Source organism: Trachypithecus francoisi, unplaced genomic scaffold, assembly GCF_009764315.1.
Source record: "Trachypithecus francoisi isolate TF-2019V2 unplaced genomic scaffold, Tfra_2.0 Lachesis_group7, whole genome shotgun sequence".
Lineage (NCBI taxonomy): Eukaryota > Metazoa > Chordata > Mammalia > Primates > Cercopithecidae > Trachypithecus > Trachypithecus francoisi.
In genome coordinates this window covers 5,508,789-5,522,489 of record NW_022681472.1, presented here as the reverse complement: position 1 = coordinate 5,522,489, position 13,701 = coordinate 5,508,789, and the positions used below count along the sequence as shown (strand labels likewise).

General features: G+C 36.3%; 1 protein-coding gene across 1 annotated transcript in view; it reads right to left on the bottom strand.

The window, feature by feature from the left end:
• The window catches only part of SNTG1 (syntrophin gamma 1), a gene marked incomplete at its 5' end in the record, with an annotated part of 382,785 nt that overhangs the window by 226,392 nt on the left and 142,692 nt on the right, over nucleotides 1-13,701 (bottom strand). The gene's annotated exons all lie outside the window — the stretch shown is intronic.

Genomic DNA, 13,701 nt, shown 5'->3' with positions numbered 1-13,701 from the left:
GATAAATAAATAATAAAAGTGAGAAGAAAAGTATGTGGTAACACAAGGTCCTCAGAATTTTATGCAGATTATTTTTAGCAAACTAATATATATTAATATCCTATTTTGATATACTGAAATCATCACATATAAAACAACGTATATAAACAGATTTTTTCTTTTTAAAATTGGCTATCAAAATTATCCCACATTTCATATGTAAACATTTTGGAAAAAATTTCCCTTTAATTTTTTTTTTTTAACTCAGAAACCAAAAGCCTGTGCTCAAACAATGCTAAATGATTATCTATCAAGAATGTAGAGAGTAACTTTCTGTGGTTTGTTTTTTGCACTTTGAAATTATATTATATCCAATTTGTTTTAGCACTCAAGAGAACAGGGAAATGCAATATCCAAATGCTAAAGGATAAAGTATGTGTGTTGAACATTTTCAGTCAAGACTCCAGATAAAGTCTAACATTTACTTTAAGAAAATTTAATCAATGATATTTTATAAGAATTTAAAGTAGGTCTTCAGAGAAAGCATTTCCTCTGTCATATGCCATGGAAACAAACTTTAAAAACCAAATAAAAGTGAGCATTAAGTTTGGATAAAGGACATTACACGAAGTCTTTCTTCAATAGTGCTTTTGCTAAATAAAACGATTACTTTCCAATGGCTTTATAGAGAAACTTAAACATGCTAACTCTGTATGGTACACACTTACAGCAGAATTAATGCAGACTATATTCACTTATAAATCATGTCATTGACTTATTTTATTTTGTCCTTTTTTAGTTCCCTTTTGTCCTGCTGACTAGTGTGAAATAATATGTCATTTAAACAGAAAAAGTACGCAAAGTTGGAACATCAACAAAGGTCACATCTACAAGAACAGATTTATTGCAAGATATTTCTCACTTAAAATGTAAAAATAAAAGCAAATTTGAAAACATATGTGTGATCTGAGCAAGTTTAGGTACAGAAACCATGTACTTCTCACATTATTATGATCATTTCAAAACACCTTTTGGCTCTGCAAAGGAATCTGCTAAGGAATCTCTGAACCTACTCATATATGCCTTCGGCTAAAATCAGCACAGCCTGGAAATACAGATGGAAAAAGCTGATCTCTAAACATATTTTATTAATCAATTAAAAAATATATACTGAGTACTTTGTGGATATCTACTTTTTGCTAGTTCATACGAATTGTTATAAAGAATTCTAAAATTCAACTAATATTCTATGTGGGCCCTTGTCTTCAATAATGTACTATGTAGCTTTGTAAACTGCAATGATTTTTGATCCGAAAAAAAGTCTGAACCATCTTTCTAGGAACTTGAAGATCACCTATGAAAGTAAACACTTCATGATAGAAAGTAGTGGTTGAGCCAAACACGGAGTAGAAAGTAGTGGTTGAGCCAAGCTTCTGAGTCTAGCACAGAATTCTTGTCCTACTAACCCGCCCTTGGGAGTGTTTGCAGAATTAAGATGTTTTCTTGCACAGAGATCTACTTTCTCTCCCACTAGAGTGTTTACTAGACCATCAGAATTATTTATCTGTGAGGAGTTGTTACATTACCATATTTTGTTTTTGTTAGTTTCCCTTAGTACATACCTGACTCACCTTGGAAAAGATCAATTTATTAACTGATACATGAATGTTACTATCTCTAACCTTTGAATGGTTTCTTATATAATGTTACTACTATTAAAATAATAAAATGTATGGTGTATTTCCTACCACTGCTCAAAAATAAGGAAATAAATTGGGAGTAATTTGGAATATAGAATATATTACGATATATTTTACATTAGAATATCTGTATCAAAAATTAGAATACAATAAAGAAGTCATATATTAATGACTAGAGAGAATGACAAGACAGTGAGATATGCCAACAACTAGAATAAAATGTAAATAATAATATTAATACGTAAAAACTATGTTTGGAAAATATTAAAATGGCCTTTAAAAATTATGTGTAGATTGTTTTCGTAATGTGGCAAATACAATAATAAAATAATAAAGTAGAACAAGGCATTAAGTCAATTATTAAAGAAGTAATATTATTTAAAGTGGAAATACTGATAATTGTGCTCCTCTTAGTCAAATGATATCATCATAACCTTTCAAATACTGCTTCTCTATAACTTCATAATACTTTATACTTGAACAATTTACGTCATTCTAGGATTACGTAAAAATATTCAAAAAGAATGAGTCAATGCTTAAATACCACTATGTGTAGTATTAATAGATTTATTTGGCAAGAAAATAACTTGTGCAAGCTGATTTCTACTGAAATTTGTAGCTTTTTAATTGTGTATTAGGGTAAAATAATCTATTCATGTTTATTCATGCTTCAATGGAAATATAAACTTAAATAACTAAACTACTGACTGCACAGGAATGGAAGACGGCGAATCAAAATGGGGGGTGTGATGTCCAGCACAGAAAACTCCGTCCACCTGTTACCCTCATTGTGGCAGCAAGAAATGTACATCCATTTTATTCAGGAATTTTTCCTGGTGTTGTAGATACAAAATAATTCCTTGTTAAGATTTAAAATCTGTACACACACCCAAATCCATTTTAAAGATGATTTCCATCTTTCCCGTAGCAAGTGGAGTATAACAATATAAAATGTTCCATTTGCTAGTACTTATACTAACATTTTAAAATAAAACAATAAATAAAAATAGGGAGAATTAGAACATTTCATATCTTTATTTTATTTTATTTTATTTTATTTTATTTTTATTTTATTTTTTGAGTCAGTCTCGCTCTGTTGCCCAGGCTGTAGTGCAATGGCGCAGTCTCAGCTCACTGCAGCCTCCGTCTTCTGGGTTCAAGCGATTCTCCTGCCTCAGCCTCCACAGTAGCTGGTACTATAGGCGCCCGCCACCACGCCTGGCTTTTTTTTTTTTTTTTTGTATTTTTAGTAGAGACAGGGTTTCACCATGTTGGCCAGGATGGTCTCGATCTCCTGACCTCATGATCAGCCCGCCTTGGCCTCCCAGAATGCTGGGATTATAGGCATGAGCCGCTAATTTTTTTTTTTTTTTTTTTTTTTTTTTTTGAGAGGAAGGTTTACTCTTGTCCCCCAGGCTGGCAATCTCCGCCTCTGGGGTTCAAGCAATTCTCCTGCCTCACCCTCATGAGAAGCTGGGACTACAGGCAGGTGCCACCATGCCCGGCTAATTTTTGTACTTTTAGTAGAGACGGGGTTTCACCATGTTGACCAGGTTGGTCTGGAACTCCTGACTTCAGGTGATCCGCCCGCCTCGGTCACCCAAAGTTCTGGGATTTCAGGCATGAGCCACTGTGCCCGGCCAAGCCGCTAATTTGTAACAGTCTAACATTTTTAAATATATACACAGAGAGAGTATAAATAAGTGGAAGTACCACAGCAATTAAAACATATGTAGCATATACTGAACTATTTATTATGCTAAACAATAATCAATATATCCAAAATTTGTTAACACTGTGCATTCATTAAAAATGCTTATGGTGATATTTACTGATTGACAAGATACAATGCTTTAAAAATGTTCTAATTTCAAGACAGCTTTATGCAGCATTTTAAAAATTATATATATACACATATATATGCATATGTATGTATGCATATATGTGTGTATGTATATTAAACATAAATACATATATTTATATATGCATACATATGCACATACACAAACATTGATAATTTGGGCATACATCCAGTCTTATAAATTTAGATTAATGTCTGTAAGAATGAATTGAAATTTATTTTATATTTAATATGCATACATAAGCAGACATATGTGTATGACAATGATACTGACAGTTATAAATATACAATTCTAACAGTTTTGTTTTTTATTTAGGGATTATTACATGAAAACTTCCTTTACTGGTTTGTATTTTATAATTATTATTATTATTATTTTTTTTTTTTGAGAGGGAGTCTCGCGCTGTCACCCAGGCTGGAGTGCTGTGGCCGGATCTCAGCTCACTGCAAGCTCCGCCTCCCGGGTTCACGCCATTCTCCTGCCTCAGCCTCCCGAGTAGCTGGGACTACAGGCGCCGCCACCTCGCCCGGCTAGTTTTTTGTAGTTTTTAGTAGAGACGGGGTTTCACCGTGTTAGTCAGGATGGTCTCGATCTCCTGACCTCGTGATCCGCCCGTCTCGGCCTCCCAAAGTGCTAGGATTACAGGCTTGAGCCACCGCGCCCGGCCTATAATTATTATTATTTTGAAATATAACTTTTAAAATTAGAAAATAATAAAATTAGTTTAATCTTTATTTTTTAACAAAGCTATTCCATTATTTAAACCTTTGAAAATATAAAATGCCATCAAAACAACTCCCAGAATACACATGTTTCAAAAACACCTGTTTTATTTTTCCTCTCTCTAGCTAAACTTTTAAATCTTTCACAACATTTTAAAGGCTTATAAGGATCCTCAGTACTCAGTAATATGTGTGTGTGTGTGTATGTGCGTGTGTGTGTGTGTGTGTGTGTATTGACTAAATGAAATGCAGACAGGAGAGAATGTCATTATTTACTTCTAAAATCTTTTAATGACCTTCTACCAAGTGTGACTCATGGTGATAAGTGCTGGAACATGGAAATGAAAGATCCCGTGCAGAGATGGCATAAGGATGCCCCCTTTATAGAATCCAAACAATCCAAGGAGGCTTCAGAGGGGAAAGAGGGTAAGTTCAACACAGGAGCTAAAATGCAGTTGCCTAAGACTTTGTCAGGCTGTGCAGTCAAAGAGATCTGGTGTTGAATTCCAGCTGTAATTGTTACTAAATATCCTCAGACAGATTATTAATTATCAAATATCTAGATCCCTTCATTTGTAAAACATCAATAATAACATTAACTGCATATATTTGTTGGAAAAATTGACAGAGATTTAGAGCTCAATAAATAGTGATTATAATTAATATAAAGTAAGCTTGAATTCCTTTCGAAGATAAGAAGTGCATTTTAAAGAATTCTGAGCAAAGATGTCTTTCTTACACTATAGTTTAAATGCATACTCCCTTCTATTTTTTGTCAACTCTAGACTAGGATTTGCACACTCAGGTGCCAACTGGGTGACAATCATGTGTGAATCAGGCTGTGTGGGGAATGAACAGATAGAGGGAAAATGAAACCATTGATGATCTCTCATAAGTGGCACTGGTGGAATATCCTAGTGTTTATCAATTGGACATAGTATACCTTCGTTTCCATTTACAACCGTATTCTAGGAAACCTAAATTATAAGTGAACTCTCAATATAAAGATACTAGCAGTAATTTGCTTTGAAAAATACTTATTTTTAATTATAACAGTAATATCAATAAAGCAAATTAAAATTTAATTAGAAAAAACAAAAAGTATATTAATTACAATTTAAATTTATTTTAAACATATGGCATTATTCATGTTTAATATAGTGTCTGCTATATTATATATAGTAAAATACTAAAACATAAATATTTTTAGTAATAAAATGCATTCATAGAGCAAAGTTTTAAAAACTGTCTACTCTTGGTAGTAATAGTAATTCCAAATAATGAAAATTCTAAATTGTCTGCATCATTTTTAAGACCGATCTTCAAATAAGACAAACCAGGGTTTTCCAAAAAGACATTTTCCATGTTACACTTCTTAGAAACCAATGCTAATTTTGTGTTATCAGAACAATTTGTGTTATAAGTAGCTTAAAAGGGAGTATAATTTTGACTAAAATAAAGGTTGTGTTTGAACTTGAAGGCTTTTAGAGATCAAAGGGCATACTTGCTGTCCATATCACAAACCCGGCTGCTTTTGGAGCACAATTATTTAAGCTATTAATCCTCTGGCTGTAAAAGGAGCAGAATGGCTTAGACCAAGGTTGCCCAACACGTCATTCTACAAAATGAGCAAGAGCTATAAATGACCGCAAAGTAAAATGGATTCAGATAAATGAAGGTCATGTTAAGGCTTTTAAAAATGAAAAACAGAAGATAAATTCATATTACATTAACCTCCGCTTGATTTCTTGGCAACTCACTTTTCGGCCAGCTGCCAAAGCATACGGTCTTGTTTTCTTATGTTCTTGTTTCAGGTAGCAGACAAGTAAGTTCTATCTATGAAAATTCTGTATGAATGACCCAGAGCCAATGCCTGCCCCTTCTTCCCAAATACTGGCCCCAAGCTGCCTTGACTGAGAACACTTTCCATTCCAAGCACTTTGGGCTTTCCTGGCAGCGAGAAACGAACAACACATGGACCCAGTGCCCACCCAGGTTAGTGGCTCTTCAGCACAACACAGCAGAATGGCAGCTCCAGCTGCAGGGACTTCATCGTGTTTGACTTGCACAGCTGTGGTCGGTGCCAGATCACAGTAAGAAGACTGGTATTCTTCTCCCAGGGGCACACTAATGCATCATCCTTCCATCACCAAAGTACATCTTAGCAATCATGTTTCTTTCCAGATAACGTCTAAACTAAAACCTAGAAGGCTACCACTGTTCAGGTGTTATGCTGGGATATGCTTGTGACAGCAGTGTTGCTGTCTCTTTCAGGAGCAAGTGTTGACTCTCTCAGGGTCACCTTCATTAAGAGTATCATCTCTCAGACCTGTTTTATTTTTCAGATAACAATTCAAATGGTTACTGTTGCCAAAAACAGTAACTTATCTTGGAGACTCTCTCTGTCTTCTATCCTTGGTTTATGCTTTAAAATAGAAATTACTTTGAAGTTTGCATGTCTATTTTTATATAAAATCTTTTAGGAGTGATGCTGCCTTCCTGTTCTTTAGAATTTGTTGTTAATGCACATGTGCCTTCTCAAACACATCTCCATGGAGTATATTGAAGGATATTTCATATATTTTGCATTCTTCTTTCTCAAATACAAATCCATTCCTTAAAACTGGAACATTCCATATTGTTTCTTGATATAATGTATCAAGTTTTAATTATATGTTACCAAAACATACCATTTTAATATAGAACTGACTTAAGTGAAGAATAGGGAAGAATAGGGAATAATTCATGCCTACTTGGAAGTAGGAGAGGACACAATTTATATTGTGTAATTTTTCAAGAACTACTCACAACCTCATAATAAGAAATACAAGTTATCTATGATCTATATTTATCAGTAAAAGATTAAATATAGGCAAATATCACTAAGAGAAGAATTGCAAATAATTTATGTAGATATTCCACTCTCTGTTAGGACGATACAATTGAAATTTCTTTTGCTACTTTAAAAGAAGACATTTATCTCAAAAGCAATAAAGTATTTGACTTTTTTAAACAATAAGCTCCTTTACAAATCTGATGAAACTTGGTTGGGTGTGGTGGCGCACGCCTGTAATTCCTAGCACTTTGGGAGGCCAGGGTGGGCAGATCACAAGGTCAAGAATTTGAGACCAGCCTGGCCAACATAGTGAAATCCTGTCTCTGCTAAAAATACAAAAAATTTGCCGAGCATGGTGACAGGTGCCTGTAATCCCAGTTAATCAAGAGGCTGAGGCAAGAGAATCACTTGAACCCAGGAGGCAGAAGTTGCAGTGAGATGAGATTGCACCATTGTACTCCAGCCAGGGAAACAGTGTGAGACTCCATCTCCCACTACAACCCCCCCTCCAAAAAAAAAAGGAAAAGAAAAGAAAAAATTAATCTGATGAAACTTATATGACCTCTATTAGAAAAAAATTAAAAAGCTCAGCATTTTTCTATTTACTTGCTGTTCCAGGGGATTTATAGACACTTTGAAACTTTATAGAAACTTCCAGCAAAAAACAAAGTTTATATTATTGCACAAGAAATATTTGATTTGACCTATTTCCTTCCATCGGGTGCTAAAATGTATTGTGAATATGTGAATATCCTTCCTCACAGAGGATGACTATAGGAAAAAGGAACTGAGACTGACAGTTAAGATATGTCCATGGCAGAGGGCTTTGCATCTCCAAGAATTTTTGATGCTAGAGTTATTTTCTATCATATGAACTGGTTTAATACTGGTTTAATGGTTCATATATTTTCTTTTTTTTGTTGTTTTTTTTTTTGAGTCTCACTCTGTTGCCCAGGCTGGAGCGCAGTGGTGTAATCTCAGTTCACTCCAACCTCCACCTCCCAGGTTCAAGCAATTCTCCCACCTCAGCCCCCAAATTACCTAGGATTATAGGAGCTGCCACCATGCCCTGCTAATCTTTGTATTTTTAGTAGAGACAGGGTTTCACCATGTTGGCCAGGTTGGTCTCGAACTCCTGACCTCAGGTGATCAGCTGGCTTCAGCCTCCCAAAGTGCTTAGGATTACAGGCATGAGCCACCACGCCTGGTCTCATGTGTATTCTCAAAAAACGTATCTAGATTCAGGATGGGGTGACCTACACAAAGGAAACAAAATCTAAGTAGTGTTAAGTTCTTATTTTTTTGAGAACATAACATATAAAATTCAATCTTTTAAAATATCAGTTTATTTCATTTTATGCTGCAATTGTGATAAGGAAACTCAAGGGGTCTTTCTTGTAATTATTTTTGATTTCTAGAAAACTGTAGGCTCTTTGAGCTTGGGAATTCTGTATTCTCCTATATTTTAATTCCCAAAATATGTGATTTTAGTTCTATGAATGACACAAAACACAGAACAGAAAGTTAAAAATGACACTTTTGTGTAGTATTTACTTAAAAGGACATTCATTAAAATATGCTATTCAAAACCAACCCTAGGTCATCATGTTTGCTTAAATGGGAACCTCCAGACTTATTCAAGAAAAAAACAAATTATGCTTGAATTTCTGTTTTTTTCTAGAATCACAATGGAACATTTTCTGCTAAAAGAAAAATTGCAGTACCTCAGATAAATCAGACAGGTTGATACTTTCAGATGTATAGTACATGGACACACGCACCCCCCCCATACACACCCATACACACTAAAAATGTGAAATTATGCTTAATTGTATCTTTATTTCCTCTATACTACTTATCAGTATCTAGTAACTGCTTATTGTAATAGGTTTCTTTTATAATTTATTTGCTCCCCTCACTAGAATGTAAGTAAGTTCTAGGTCACAGACTTCTATCTGTTTCAGTCTATACTGCACCAACTTTTATCTAGAGAAGGTCTAGGTCTTCTTAGTAGGTGCTCAATTAATATTTGTTGAATGAATGAAAAGACAGAGAATAACTCAGTTACAACAAAGTTAAACTCATGAATTTGAAGTTTAACTTTGCCTTGAAAGCTAATCACTTAAAAAGCAAAAGAAATAAGCAAACAAAAAAACAAAATCAAACAACCAAAAAAACCCTCTAAGTTCTTGAATCGTAATGTCTATAGTGTAAAACCTGCAGATACTGGATGATTGTTTTTGTCAGATCCAGACAAAATAGGACTGGAAAGACATGAAGGAGAGGGAACTCATGATTACATGTCTGAGAAAAGAACTGTTTCCATAGACTCTCTAAAACCTCACAAGAAATTTATTAACCTCCTTCAAGCATGCACATTTTGCTCATATACTTATGTTTGTATGACAAGGTCTATAACTAGACGTCTTTAGGAAAGCAATATTTTCAGTAAGATGCTCTGCCAAGAACACTTGCCTAGTAAGGACAGCTCCACCAGCAAACTGAGCTTGAGCCTCTGAAACCAAAGAACTTTGTTTCTAAGCAACTTATGTAAATCCCTCCCTTTGTGCCAATAAAAGCTTCCATTTTCCCTTCCCTCACTTGATACATTTGTGGCATCCCAGGTTTTAATCCTCATATTTCATTCCTGAGTATACTCAATATATTTGGAGATATTAATCTCTAATTGTTTTTAGATTGACAATAGTAATTCTGGTGGCTTCAAAATGTAGAATTCATACCATGAATACAAGATTTGAAATGAATAATTACAATTTAAAAGAAAGTTCTTATACTACAAGAATAATTGTTTCTGGGCTGAGATGAAACATGGAGAGAGAGAGGTATTTGCAGTATTAGTAGAAAAGGTAGGGTAAATATGATGAAATTTAAATTGATTTCTGTTCAAAAAAGAGAGGTGTAGTCTTATGAAACATGATCATAGAGTTTATTAATTAATTGTTAAATATAACCTTCTCAGTAGTATTTCCTAGTATCTTCTCACTCCTTATCACTGGTGACTTCTGCAAGTAATCTGCCTCCTTTAGTTGCAGAGCAGATTTTGGAATTTAGTCATCCCATTTATCATTTAACACATAAGAACATCATAAATGCAAGTGCAAATTCTTGTAATTTTATGTGCTGTTAAGATGGATGATTAAGAATAATATTTCAGGTTTGTCCATCTATTATATATGCACATATGTTTTCTACAGCAGTATTTTAAAAATGTATATTTGAAATGGCCATTTTTTATTTAATTAATTATACACTGTCCATTAGTTCAGAAACAAAAGAGCAAAATCATGTATAATTCAAATCCTTCCACATCCTGGCCTGTGTGTCGCTCAGGAATCACTTCTGTATCAGGTCCTTATATGTATGAACTCCAGGATGTAGGCCCTGTTCTGCCATAGCACAGTGTCTTTGCTCATGTTCACTCTCCCCAGACCCACTGTATTAGCCCATTCTCACTCTATTAATAAAGACATACCCAAGACTGGGTAATTTATAATGAAAAGAGGTTTCATTGGCTCACAGTTAAGCATGGCTGGGGAGGCCTCAAGAAACACAGTCATGATGGAAGGGGAAGCAAAGACGTCCTTTGTCATATTGTGGCAGCAAGGAGAAGTGCCAAGCAAAAGAGGGAAAAGTCCCTTATAAAACCATCAGATCTCCTGATAACTCACATGCTACCATGAGAACAGCATGAGGGTAACCATTCCCATGATTCAAATACCTCCCACTGGGTCCCTCACACAACACATGGGGATAATAGGAACTACAGTTCAAGATGAGATTTGGGTGGGGACACATCCCAGTCATATTATTCTGCCCCAGCCCCTCCCAAAATCATGTCTTCCCATTTCAAAACACCATCATGTCTTTCCAACAGTCCCCAAAAATCTTAACTCATTCCAGCATTAACTCAAAAGTCCAAGTCCAAAGCCTCATCTCAGACAAGTCAAGTCCCTTCCACCTATAAGCCTGCAAAATCAAAAACAAGTTAGTTACTTCCTAGATGCAATAGGGGTAAAGGAATTGAGTAAATACACTTGTTCCAAATGGGATAAATTGGTCAAAACAAAGGGGCTACAGGCCCCATGCAAGTCCAAACTCCAATAGGGCAGTCATTAAACCTTAAGGTTCCAAAATGATCCTGTTTGACTCAATGTCTCACATCCAAGTCATGCTGATGCAAGAGGTGGACTCCCATGGCCTTGCACAGCTCCGTCCCCATGGCTTTGCAGGGTATAGCCTCCTTCCTGGCTGCTATCACAGACTGACATTGAGTGTGTGTGGCTTTTCCATGCACATGATAAAAGCTGTCAGTAGTTCTACCATTATGGAGTCTGGAGAAAGGTGGCCTTCTCACAGCTCCACTGGGTAATGCCAACCCCGCATTTCCCTTCTACACTGCCCTAGCAGAGATTCTCCATGAGGGCTCCACTGCTGCACCAAACTTCTGCCTGGATACCCAGATATTTCCAGACATCCTCTGAAATCTAGGCAGAAGTTCCCAAACCTCAATTCTTGTCTTCTTCACACCCACAGGGCAAACACCACATGGAAGCTGCCAAAGCTTGTGACTTGCATCATCTGAAGCGATGGCCTGAACTGTGCATTGGCCCTTTTTAGCTATGGCTGGAGCAGCTGAGAGTCAGGGCACCATGCCCCAGGGATGCACACAGCAGGAGTTCCTGGACCAGGCCCAGGAAACCATTTTTCCTTTCTCTGTGCCTGTGATGGGAGGGGCTGCCATGAAGGTCTCTGGCATGCCCTGGAGACATTTTCCCCATTGTCTTGGTAATTAACTTTCAGCTCTTCATTACTTATGCAAATATCTGCAGCCTGCTTGAATGTCACCCTAGAAAATGGGATTCTCTTTTCCATTGCATTGTCAGATTGGAAATTTTCCAAACATTTATGCTCTGATCCCTCTTTGCTGCCTAGAAATTTCTTCCATCAGATACCCTAAATCATCTCTCTCGAGTTCAAAGTTCCACAGATCTCTGGGGCAGGGGTAAAATGCCACCAGTCTCACTGCATAACAAGAGTGACCTTTACTCCAGTTCCCAAGAAGTTCCTCATCTCCATCTGAGACCACCTCAGCCTGGACTTCATTGTCCATATCACTATCAGCATTTTGGTCAAAGCCATTCAACAAGTCTCTAGGAAGTTCTGAACTTTCCCACAATTTTCTGTCTTCTGAGTCCTTTAAGTCTTCCTAAGAAGTTCCAAACTTTCCTACATTTTCCTGTTTTCTTCTGAGCCCTCTAAATTGTTCCAAATTCTAACTGTTACCCAGCTCCAAAGTCACTTCCACATTTCCAGGTATCCTTACAGCAACACCCCACTCTTGAACCAATTTACTGTATTAGTACATCTTCACACTGCTAATTAAGACATAACAAAGACAGAGTAATTTATAAAGAAAAGAGGTTTAATTGACTCACAGTTCAGCATGGCTGGGGAAGCCCTCAGGAAACACAGTTATGGCAAAAGGGGAAGCAAACACATCCTTCTTTACATGGCAGCAGCAAGGAGAAATGCCAAGCAAATGGGGAAAAGCTCCTTACAATACCATCAGATCTTGTGAGAACTCACTCAGTATAATGAGAACAGCATGAGAGTAACCACCCCCATGATTCAATTACCTCCCACAATTGGGTCCCTCCCACCACACGTGAGGATTATAGAAACTATAATTCAAGATGAGATTTGGGTGGGCACACAGCCAAATCATATCACCCATCAAAGCTCACTTTATCCCTCTTTTATTTTTCTCTCCCTCTTTTGTTCCTCCCATCCTCCCTTGCTCTTGCTCTCTCGCTCTCTTTCTCTCTCTCTTTCTCTCTCATCCTCTCACTTTTTCACCTAGCAAGACTCTATTCTATTTTTATGGTTAGCTGAGGCACACAGAGATTAAATATCCTTTAATTCACCCTGAAATTGGCACCAGCTAATTCAGTCTGACAAAAGGCTATGCACATGTACCGCATAATCGAAACCATATCTGTCATGAAAGCTTTTCTGAGGCCTCAGAGAGAATGTCCAGTGAATTTCTCTTTGGGTCTGCATTTCCATCTGCTATTCCTCTTGCTGCATGTGTTTACTAAATGTAGTGTAAGCCTTAAAAACAGAGATGTGTCTTATTCATTTTATCTTCCCTCAGTCTAGCAGAGTGTCCGTATGACCCTAACAAGCATTATCAGAAAAAATTAGCTATCTTTTGAGGTAAACTGTATGCCACTTCTATCTTTTCAAACGCTTTGAGGATTCTAGCTCTAAATAAATATAATGCCATTTTCTCTTTCTGTGCTCTTGGTGCTTTGCAGTTTATCACTGAGGACTGGACTTTGAAAATCTATAATTGATAAGGCTTCTTAATTCTTCTTTAACTGGAACCTGATTTAACCTCTTTCTTTGTATAATCTCAACATCCTGTAATTCGTTAAAGAAACCTCATGTTCTACTTTGTAAATGATGTCAACATAAGTAAAAGAACAGCAGTGCAACAATAATGGGAATAATCAAATTAGTATATTTTCCTGACTAAGGAGAGAAGTTAGCACTAAGATTTGACACACTCTTGCTTTGCC